This window comes from Crinia signifera, chromosome 3 (assembly GCF_055691185.1).
Source record: "Crinia signifera chromosome 3, ASM5569118v1, whole genome shotgun sequence".
NCBI classification, from domain to species: Eukaryota; Metazoa; Chordata; class Amphibia; order Anura; family Myobatrachidae; genus Crinia; species Crinia signifera.
The window spans coordinates 78,866,444-78,878,913 of record NC_139219.1 but is presented as its reverse complement, the minus strand read 5'-3'; the positions used below and the strand labels follow the sequence as shown (position 1 = coordinate 78,878,913).

At 44.3% G+C, this 12,470-nt stretch overlaps 1 protein-coding gene across 2 annotated transcripts in view; it reads left to right on the top strand.

Annotated features, from left to right (window-relative positions):
* The window catches only part of CRIM1 (cysteine rich transmembrane BMP regulator 1), a 640,446-nt gene that overhangs the window by 509,026 nt on the left and 118,950 nt on the right, over window positions 1–12,470 (top strand). The window lies entirely within an intron of this gene.

Sequence of the window (12,470 nt, the reverse complement as noted above, 5' to 3'; positions counted from 1 at the left end):
AATACTTGCCGACTTTACCTATCGCCTCTCCATTAAAAACCCAGAGATGAGACTTTCTGCAGCATTTCCAGGAGCAGGGTCAGAACTTGAGGTCATCAAGCCCCGTCCCCATTACAGTAAATGGCACAATTCAAGGTTTTTCAGGGAGGGAAAGAAAGCGACCTCCCTGAAGAGCCGGGAATGCCGGTATTTGACCGGCAGATAAATGTGGGAGGCTTGACCACTCCTTTGAGGTCTCGCAGTGCTAATTCTACTCATGTGCAGACTAATAACCATCTGAAATGTAAGCAAGCAAGCGAGATTGTGTACATGTCTGAAGCAGGCGCATAGGACCAGATCACACAATAGCTGCCTTTTTTGGATGTCATTTGTGTATTTTATAGTTATCAAATTAAGTTTTTACTTGTGCGTGTGCCAAATACTCTATTAATGCTGCCTGCAAATAGCAGCAAAAATATAGTGCTATGGATTGTTTGATTAGGGCCCCAAACCGGTATCTTGCCTAGGGTCCCATGGCGTCCAAATCCACCTCAGAGGCCATGGTCGGGAAGATAGAGCTGAGGTTTGGCATCCTGGGAACAGTGATCATTATTACTTTGTTCTTCAGCTTACCATTCTATAAGCTGACTCGGGCATTGCGGGGTTCTAGCCTCCCTGTAACCCCACTTGTTGTAATAATGCTGGTTCTATATTAAAACAGGGGTGGATTTAGGGGTGGGGAACCCTTAGGCACAACCGTAATGGCTGCACCCTTTGCCTAATGTTATTATGTTCATTGATTGGACATGAGCCCACATTTGATGATAGTCAATTTACTGAAATAATAAAAAACAATATGACATTTAAAAAAAAAAATACGTATACAATTTATGCTAAGTAGAACAGTTTACAGGGGCAGTATGTGCATGCACTACCCGTTTACACTACAGTCAGACGGCATATTTTACAGTGCAGTGGAAATATTGTGCAGTTACTGGTACATTTCCAGCTAACGATAGCTCCAAATGTACCGCCCCCAAAACATTGCCTCCTGTGGGAAATTCTGTAATCCACAGAGGAATTTACATAGATGGATCTTTAACAGAAATGATAAATATATACATCGCGATCGCAACTGCAATCTGTATCGCTGCAATAAGTGTTCATACAGTTTGTTAATTAGTGCTAATTAGTAATCTCAATGTGGTGGTGTGGAATACATAATCAGCTGCCAATGGTGACACCGATTTAATATCATATAGGTCTAGACAAGACACACATTTCTCTGTTCTAAAGTATTCAAGTAACACATTTCTGTGCCTTTTGCAATATGTGTATATAAACCACAGTGCCATGATACTCGTTACAAATGATACATATAAATAAAATCACAGCATAGAAGGACAACAGCTTCATTGACTATACAATACCACGTCTCATTGACTCTAGCTGGGTTGATGATATGTGACTGCAAAGAGAAAAGGTTTTCATACTAAAATCACAACACCTCCTCGCGCTGTAATCAAATGGTCCTTGTCCTAGACAGGCCTATAAAAGGCTTCATGGAACGTGACAGACAGCCGAGAGGTGCCTTAGCCTTAAAATGGCAGCACACAGAAGAGAATGAGGAGGCTCATTACACAGTAAAATGTCCCTTGATTGTTTTATCAGACTTTTTCCTCAATCCATTAAATTATTATTACTGTTCACAACATTTAACTTTCAGTTTTCCTTTATCATGGAGCATGACGCTATTGAAGCAGAACTAAATACAAAATAATGCAAATACTGATACATTGTCTCATACATATCATAACACATACTGACTTCTACAAGCTCTACTGCTTTACCGGTTTCTAGAGAGCAGCCATGATTAGCTGTCATCCATGTTTCCTTGATATTGACATGGAGGAAGGATAGTCCTGTTTACAAGTTTACAGCCTGTAGAGCAATTGCTACACAAGGAATAGGTTCTATCTGTTGCATAATGATTCAGGGCGGGATGCTCTAAGCCAGAAATGTGGTAAGAACCCTGTTTTCGGGTTTTTACTGCATTTCTGTATGCTCTATTGCCCCTTCGCAGTGTCGTTGCTGCGGAGGAAATCAGCAGCAAAAGCTGGCGAATACCTGCAGAAGCTTATGGGCTTCTTACTGCAGCGATGTGTGAGGGATCCATCATGGTGCCCTCCAAGCATGCCCCGCGACCGGCGCCGGGCTCTCGCATTCGCAGACAGACTCCCGGGTCTCAGACCCGAAAGTTCAGTGCCGGAGCTGCATCACAAGAGCTGTCCCTTGTGTTAATAATCGCATATGTTAGAGCATATGCGGTTATTAAGAATGCGGTACCCAGTGAAGGGGGGGGGGGGATATATGTTAGAGCATCCCGCCCTCGGCCAGATTGCAGTGGTTCTTGTTGGGCTGTATTATATCATACACACACAGCAATGTTGGCCAGGTATCAGGAAGATGTAAAGTGAATAAAGACATAAGGCAATAGCGGTGCTTCATCTTCTAATAGGATTGTCCAGGGTTATGCTATTAGCCCCAATGCCAGCTTCCCTTCGCCCCGATACCCAGTATTATCGGGTATTATGCTTCATGTGCCTCAGGTATAATCCCCAATAAGCAATGGCCGAGACCATTTTTGGAAGATAAAAACAGCCATTACCTGGATATGGTGATAATGACGTCTGTCAGTAGTCGTGATATCTGTCTGTTTTTATCAGCCAAAAATACATTGTGTCTAATATGATATTGTGACTTTATGTGAGGTCGTTTGCAGATTGTAGAGATGTACTTTGGTAGGAAAGCTTATAAAGGTTATGTTGGTAGTCGTTAGGTCGACTTGGTTCTAGGTCGACATGGGTTTAGGTCGACAGGTCATTAGGTCGACTCAAGCATTAGGTCAACAGTGTCTAGGTCGACAGTCAAAAGGACGACATGGGGTTTTTCACCGACAGGCGGTATTTCATGACCTGCCATCCACTAGGGCAGGGCTGGGCAATTGCAGCCCTCCAGATGTTGATGAACTACACATCCCAGCATGCCTTGCATCAGTTTCAGCATAGCCACATAGCAAAACTAATGCAAAGCATCCTGGGATGTGTAGTTCATCAACATCTGGAGGGCCGCAATTGCCCAGCCCTGCACTAGGGTGTGGTGGAAGAATAAAATAGTGTGCCGAGTGCAATGAGGCACCATGCCCGAAGCATAGTGCTCCTATATACAATAAGTGCTCCTATAGTGCTCCTATATACAATAAGATGGCCCATCTGCAAGCCATGTGCAGGTGCCATGGGTCAGGGATGTTACGACAGAAGTGGGCGGGCAGCTGAGATCCGACATCTGCGAGCGCCTGTATGGGAAGTGGGCAGGCAGCTGACATCCGACATCTGCGAGCGACTGTATGGGAAGTGGGCCGGCAGCTGACATCCGACATCTGCGACGCCTGTATGGGAAGTGGGCGGGCAGCTGACATCCGACATCTGCGAGCGCCTGTATGGGAAGTGGGCGGGCAGCTGACATCCGACATCTGCGAGCGCCTGTATGGGAAGTGGGCGGGCAGCTGACATCTGCGAGCGCCTGTATGGAAATTGGGCGGGCAGCTGACATCCGACATCTGCGAGCGCCTGTATGGGAAGTGGGCGGGCAGCTGACATCCGACATCTGCGAGCACCTGTATGGGAAGTGGGCGGGCAGCTGACATCCGACATCTGTGAGCGCCTGTATGGGAAGTGGGCGGGCAGCTGACATCCGACATCTGCGAGCGCCTGTATGGGAAGTGGGCGGGCAGCTGACATCTGCGAGCGCCTGTATGGAAATTGGGCGGGCAGCTGACATCCGACATCTGCGAGCGCCTGTATGGGAAGTGGGCGGGCAGCTGACATCCGACATCTGCGAGCGCCTGTATGGGAAGTGGGCGGGCAGCTGACATCTGCGAGCGCCTGTATGGGAAGTGAGCGGGCAGCTGACATCCGACATCTGCGAGCGCCTGTATGGGAATTGGGCGGGCAGCTGACATCCGACATCTGTGAGCGCCTGTATGGGAAGTGGGCGGGCAGCTGACATCCGACATCTGCGAGCGCCTGTATGGGAAGTGGGCGGGCAGCTGACATCTGCGAGCGCCTGTATGGAAATTGGGCGGGCAGCTGACATCCGACATCTGCGAGCGCCTGTATGGGAAGTAGGCGGGCAGCTGACATCCGACATCTGCGAGCGCCTGTATGGGAAGTGGGCGGGCAGCTGACATCCGACATCTGTGAGCACCTGTATGGGAAGTGGGCGGGCAGCTGACATCCGTTGAAATATAATCACACAGTCACGTTCATAAGATGGATGGAAAAGTTTAAATAGAAAACAAAAGCATGTCCCTTTAAGTTTATATTGCTCATAACTGTTAACAATTGTGTGTTTACTCACCGAATGTCAGCTGATCTCTCTGTTACCTAGGATACTACAAGCCAATACTTCAAGGGAAAAAACCTTTAACAAATATAAAGCTCCCTAGCACACAAGTTCCAGTATATATCTGTGTCCCAATGTGGGTCTACTTGTGCTTTAAATGTGTTCATAGAGGGTCAGCGTAATAAATTAGTTAGAACCAACACTTCATGCCGGTGACACATCATCTGTCACAAGCGCTAAGAGTTTCAACATTCCGGCCAGAGATTAATGTGGAAGAATACCTGAGTGACTCTTAATTGAAGAATACATTTCATGCGGGTAAATTACTTTGAATAAGGGCCTCTCTTGTTGAATCACCAGCATTGAATCTCTGTGATTTGAAACCTCGGGGATCAATACGACCTTGTGAGAATCTGCGGTGGCAAGCATGCATAAACACCTATACCACTCTGACCCAGCAGGGGTCTGTTCTCATTAGATACAGTACAGCAGCGTAGAGCATAAATAAATCCCTCACTGTGACTGCATCCAGCAGGGTGCTATCATCCTTGAAGACATTATATACAATCAGTTAAGTGCCTCTCACTGTGGTCAGATTAGCACAGGCACCAAGAGAGGACCTATTGCAGTACAGGTTAATTGTTCCTCTGATTTTCTGGCCAAATATAACTAGGACGCGTCAAGTTGATACAGGTAGAATACGCTGTAACGTGTCTAAGGGACACTGGCAGATATAACTGCGCATTAATATGCATCATGTTTTTGAACTACATGTTTTGCATAGTACCGAATAAAATTACCTTTAATTAAGCACAAATGTATCACAAATTAGACTTGGTTTCAAGGGACTCCTATTTCTCCTTGCATGCCATAGATAGAAAGTAATCCTTTAATCATTATCAATTACACCTACTGGGCTTTCATCTTGTTACAGGATGTAGGAAAATTGTGTTCTTGCATTTAGCACAGTGATTCCATTATCAGGATATTCACAGTTTTAAAATGATGAGTGTGTTATCTGTGTCCTAAAGCATCTCTTGTGCATCATGTGAAACCAGCATCCAACCTGTTTCTGAAGCTATTAACACTTTCACAGTGCTGAATGTAGTTTCTTCCATCAGAAGTTTGTTCTCCCCGGTATGCATTGTTCTAGCATAATAGGTTCTCTCATCTGTGGAGAGAGGGGGAGTTGCTCAATCCTGTTACTGAGGACAAGTGGAGGTGTTGCCCATAGCAACCAATCAGAAACTAGCTATCTTTTTGTAGAATGTAAGTGGCAAAAATAAGGCATCACAGAAAATATCATTTGTAACACACTTCAGATCTATTATGGGCCCTACACACATGCCGATGTGTGTAGGGCGACCTAGCTGTGCTAGGTTGGGCCGTTCTGTTCCTCTGTTGCTCAGCACACAGAGCTGACAGCCCAAACACAGAGCGAGCTCTGTGTGCTGAGCGAGAGGACAGCGCCAGTGTTCTCCGGTGAGAGAACCCTGGCGATGCCGATATTGATGTTCATCAATTTCGGACAGCGGCGTGCGGGCATGCGCATTGCTGTCGCTATAGCCCCTACACACACACCGATGTGGGGGCATTTTCTAAGCGACTTTGCCACACTAAGCAAAGTCACTTAGAAAATTTCTTAATATCGGCATGTGTGTAGGCCAAATTAGACCACAGAGTGTATAAAATTAATGCTTCACACATTTCTAGAGCATGATTAAAAGGCATGCAGCTGCTCCATAGGACTGGCACAGAAGCTGACCAAGGCAGTATATTAGACTGAAGTGAAATTCCACTGGTCTGTCTGTTCTCATAGGAAAAGCCGCCAGTCAAGTTTTAGCCACCTCCATGGTGCAGTGGACAGCACCTCTTCTTCCCTTAATATTTTGAGATTAGATGCTGGAAAAGCCCTACCTGAGGTGACACTTGTTCTTTGTGCGCTGAATGTGTGCCTGCCAACAGTGTGACCGCAGGAGTAGGTGCGGTCCTGTTGCAGTGCAGCAGCTGACTTAGGTCACTGAGGAAGAGGCCACACTTTGGTATGACCGCTTGCCTTGGCAGGTGACACCACTGAGTAGATGTTCCTAATAACTAACACATCTAGTTAAAAAAAACAGCAAGGAACATACCTCACAACATCAGTTACAGTAAGTCGGATTCTGGAGATGATACAGTATGTGGTGGTGGTGATGCATCATAATATATACTGTACGGCCATGTCTAAAGTGGGCTTTCCCAAGCCTCCAATGTGCATGCTTAACACAGCAATAGTGCTAGACAGCTCCAGGCTCCCATCCCTTCTCCTAAAGGAGATTTTGGTGCATATACATTTAGCTAATTACCAGTGCCGACTGGTTCTATTACCTGCCAATATCCTGCGCATTAAGCTGGAAATGGTTCCTTTAGTACAGGGGTTCTCAAACTATTTTGCTCAGGGACCCCGTCAGACAATAAAAATTATTACAGGACCCAAGCAAGTTACCACAGAATGTCCGCCACATGTGTGGTCAGTGAAGTCAAGTGACCGCTATTGTAATAGGGAGGCAGTGGGTAATAAGGGGGTGTAAAAGGGGGAAAGGGGGATGGAAGAGGGAAGCAGAGGATGTTTGCTTAATGAGTTATCCCCTGACCCCCCCTCCACAGACACATTAATCTGATGGTCATCAACATGGAGTCGTGACCCCATGCTGAGGGGGTCGGGACCCACTTTGTGGTCAGGACCCACAGTTTGAGAACCGCTGCTTTAGTAAATATGACCCAATATACTTTGTGTTAGATGGCATTGAAGTATTTTATGACCATGTTTCTAATATAGTATGGGTTGTGTTGTCTCTATATCAGTAACGTCAAACTGGTTTCTTTTGACAAAAACACAGATACATTACTGCTAAGTAATTATTTTCCAAAACACTTCATTTATAACTACCAATATAAATTGTTATCTCACATTATTATATATTATTATTTTGACAGCACAGAGAAATAAGAAATGACGGAACATCACCAAAAGGTGAATAGTTCAGTTTATTGTCAAGAGTCTCCAGGCAACTTTTTGCTTTTCTCCATCTATCTCACAAGAACGTTATCTCGCAGACACTATGACTTGTCAATACAAGAGGCCAAAACATTTTTTGTGATGCCAGTAGAAGAAATAGAGGTCAACCAGATGTCTTCTTATATAAACAACTCTGTGCGTTACATGCAAGACAAAAGCATTTAGAATAACATTCAATGTCTTAAACAATATGTTTGTGGAAGTACACTTCAGAATATTCTGATTTAGGTGCCAGAGAAACCTTAAACTCACTAGCGGGTATCCCCACAGGCAACACCCCAAGACCATCACATAAACCATAACTTAGCTTAATTTATCTATAACCTTATCTAAAATAAATATACAGACACAAGTGCTGGCGTTTCAAACAGACTGTCAAAATTTATTTTGACAAGCAACTAGGTATACAGTAACTATAAAATGGTGGCGGCACCAAAGAACGGTCATTATAGGAAAGTGGGGTTTAAAGATGTTCATGCATACCATCGCTGGGATTACTCTCCCTACAACCACCCGGGCAGATGGTAACGGCCATACCCCGTGCAGAAGCATGGCCCATGACAATCGTTGTCAAGGGAGAGCGCACCCCACTATCTACATACACACAGATCTATTAGAGATGACCGTTCTTTACCGCCGCCGAAGAAGAGAAAAATAGGGAAGGGTGGGCGGGGCTTCCTGAGACAGAGGGGATCACACTAACTCGTGATCAGTTCTAAGCCTGCTAATCCCTCCCCCTGGCTCTGATAGGCCTTGAGCCCATCCTCCTCAACATAACATGTGACATCTAGCAAGTGCAGCCTGCTGGAACCCTGCGTGGTTTATGTCAGCCTCATTGCTTATACAGCATTCGGTGTCTCTAACCTGCTACATTATATTATTGGAATTCTCACTTCCAGGCTTTCAGGTGTTCCTTGTGTTTTGATGATGTTTACAAAACAGCAGTTTTTAATGTTTAGTAGTGGTCATTTATCAGTTAAAACATTTGACTTCAATGGACAGCTCTTGTTTTTTGAAGGGCAAAGTTGAATTGTCTAGAGAAGCAATGAAAACGATAGATTAGAAATACACGACAAAATCACCCATAAGGCAATCAATAACCTCCCTGAGGCCATCACCAGTGGTCAGCTTAGTTCTTTTGTCTACTAGTAACCAGCAGGTGCTTCACATTACCAGGATACTTGGCGTAGCCCAGGCCTGTCTGGGGCTGATCCCACCACTGCCTTGCTTCCCGATGCTAGTATAGTGCCAGCATTGTTTTATCTGGAACCAAGGCACAAATGTGATTAATGTAGTTTATATAATGAGGTAAGTTTTACCTAGATTTTGGTTGTTATATTGATGGTTGATATGGGAATTTTCAACAAATGTTCACTACTCCAAAAAAGGTATGTACAGTACATACAGTAAGTACAGTACAACGCAGTGGCAAACGCAGGATTTTCAGAAGGGCGTTTCCAGAGGGGCGGAGCAAAGCACGGAGATGGACACTTAGGTGACTCAGTATATGCGGGTCAGTTAAAGTATTTTAGATAGACCAAATGTATATAAATAATAATAATAAAAAAAAAAATATATATATACATATATATATATATATATATATATATATACATACATACATACACACATACATACACACATACACACACACATACACACACACATACACACACACACACACACACACATATATACATATATGTGGTGGAAGCTTTGATGTCAGGGGGTATTATATCAACCGCTCAGCATGTAGGGCCTGGATCAGTTATTTCCACTAATTACCCCTTTACTGCACAGATGGTGGGAAATAGGGTGGGAAAAGGGGGCATTGGGCTGAATGAAGGGGCCCTGATACATAACTTTCAGAGCGGTATAGGATGTTTAATATGCAGAGGAGGGGTGTATAGTGGAGTGGGCTTATTAGTCATAATTTTCTGGTGGGAGGACAGCTTGCTTGACTGCAGATATCTCCAGTTTCCAAAAATAGATTTCTTAGATTTTAATGGAATTAAAAACTAGAGGATCCCACCTACCAAATGGTATTGGGGACGAGGGGATCAGAGTTCAGGAGGCAGAGCAATCTAACAACAAGGATATAAAACTACATACCAGGTGTGTGGAGCTGGAGCAGTAACCAGCTGCTGGAAGGCTGATATCTCTGGTTCTGGGAACAATAGAGACAAGCTTCTAGTGTCCATCAAACGGGGGAAGTCCCAGCTTTTGGAATATATCCTCAGAAAAACTCTAAGGGCCTTATTCTGATCGGTGCGGATTTTACCGCATGCATGTTGATCGTCTGCGCATGTGCAGAGGTCACTCTGCGCATGTGCAGGCGATTTCGCCGCACGTATTCTTTATACGCCGCACAGGGGGCGTAGAGGGGCGTGAGGGGCTACTTAGCCTCATTACCCTATGCATACGCCCCGCGTTTCATGGGCGTTCCCATGCAAACGCGGGGCGTATGCCTGGTAATGAGGCCGTGACGCGTGTGTAGGGGGCGGGCATCTGACATCGCCGGATGTCAGCTGCCCGCCCCCATACATGATTTCACACGGACAAGTGTCCGTGTGGTCTTGTGTGGCGGGACCTGGTGGAGCGTGCGGCCCTGCATTCGATGTTCGGCGACCATCGAATGCAGGGGCTGCTCCCAAGACGGAGGAGGCGTATCCCCGTCCAATTTCATGCGGATCGCCACATATCCGCGTACGGACGGAGGTGGCGATCCGTATGGAAGGCGGGGATTCGCCTGCACGGACATGACCGCATATTTCTGATCGGGCCGCACCGATCAGAATAAGGCCCTAAGTGAGACAGAATCTGAAATATCTGACTGGAAAGAACAATTAACAGGCTTGGATGGGGACCACTGCTTTGAAGTCAGATATCTCCAGTTCCCAAAGGCCGATTTTTAAAATTCTTGTACCCATGGAAAGAGGGGACCCTCAGCTTTCAGCCTATGTCCCTTAGACTCCTGGGGGGGTTTCTGGGTACTCAGAAACCCCCCCTGCGTGCGCTACTGCAACCCTGGTTGAAGGTTAGAAGAAAATGGGTCATTTTATATGGAACATATTCAGAACCCCCCCCCCCACACACACACACACGCACACACACACACACACACAATTGGACTTCAGACTGCCCCCAAAATTTCCACCCACCCACACTTGGACTATAGGCTGCCCCCAATGTTCCCACCAATCACCATACACTGGGACTATAGGCTGTCCCCAACCTTCTAACCTACACACACACTTGTGTTGCAATGTTTGTGATCCTTCACGGGAAAGGGGGTGTTTCTGTGTACCCCCCCCCCTTCTCCCTGTGTGCGCCACTGAATCTTTTAAGTCATGTAAAGACCTTGCAATAAACTAAGAAAGGAAGGTGTCTTTATAGAGCAGGATAATAACTTTAAATATTTAGATAAAGTGGCAAACTTTGCTATGACGTGGCAGATTACATTTTACGTAACAATATTTGGCTGTCATGAAAATAAATTGAATTAGTTAGATAAATTATCTATTGAATGGAATATTTTGTGCATAACCGGATTAACAACAGGGCCCTTCACACATTGGGATTCCTCTACTGGACCCCCAGTTCACATCTGTGCAATAGCAGTGCCAAGTCAGCAAAAGATCACTACCAAAACAGCGGGGATAGAGATTGCGGGGACTGCCGATCTTCAAAGGTTGTTGTATTCCAATAATCATGTGTTTTAGTTATTAAATACATTTAATGTAATTTAGCGTGGATTTCTGTTTTTTTTTTTATTGTGTTTTTATTACTGATGGTTTGTTTTATATACATAAATTACTTTGTTGCTGTTTTATATTGTATCTAATGAACAACGTGAGATGTAAAACCATACTAGCCTTAGAACTTCAATAAAACACAGATTTCACCAGTTTATTATTTTTATATGCATAATATGAAAGATTTTACAGCTAAATGTATTTGCTGAAAGCTTTCACAGTTATCAGCAGGGTTATCAGTTGCAAATGCTTCCCCCATAGCTGTAATAAATACCATTGTAAGTATATAGCTTGCATATGAATTAAATGTTCCACAGCTCTGTAACATAGTTCATACTGTATGTGTGAATGAGAATGGCTTGGCAGTATTACAGACACCAACATACCAGCAGCATAATCTAAACTAATCGGATGCCTTTCTGACAGATCCATTTGTTTATGCTATTGCAGAAATAGCAGGGGTTCCTGAAAATGCTTAAAATATCTAGGAAATCATGAGTCACAAAAAAAAAATTGTACTGAGGATATTAACAGTCTGAAAAAAATGCTAAACTTCTGTGGGAAAAAGATTGTTTGAGAACTGATTACATTAACGTCTTAAGGCTAAAACATACTCTATTTATATGTACAGTTTGTTCAGCCTAGAGAGAAAGTTTGTGGTATATTTACCAAAGGTTGATTTTTATTATTTGAATCGATTTTAAATGGAGCTAAATGGAATTTTACTAAATTTACTCCTTTCTGTGTGTTTACACATCATTTAACATAGGATGTAAATGCTTAGACACAGTAGAGTGGTGATATCATGTAGTAACAGAAATGTGGCTATAAAATCAAAAATAAAGGAAATTAGATTGAAATTTATACTGTTCTACAGTTGTGTGGGTGGAATATAAAATCACACCATAAATATGGCAAAGGTAGGCATTGGACCATCTCAACACTGTTGTCTGGTAGTGGTTGCTCATCGGTGGTGTGTCCTCTCTATATCTGGGTGGTCGGTAGTGGTGGATCCAGAGGTGGGGCTGCAGCACAGTTCAAAATTCAAATAGGGGAGGCATAGCAACTACCACCAACTGACATTCAAAACTCACTCACTGGTTGTTGGTGTGAGTCCCCTATTTAAATTTTGGACTGTGCTGCAGTCCCTCCTCTGGAGCTGCCACTGCTGGTCAGTATTGTGGTTCTAATTATATTCAGGAGGTGGCAGTAAGTGAAATAGCATGGAATAGATCCTCCAAACACATTGATGGATGCAGATTTGTATAGTGGTT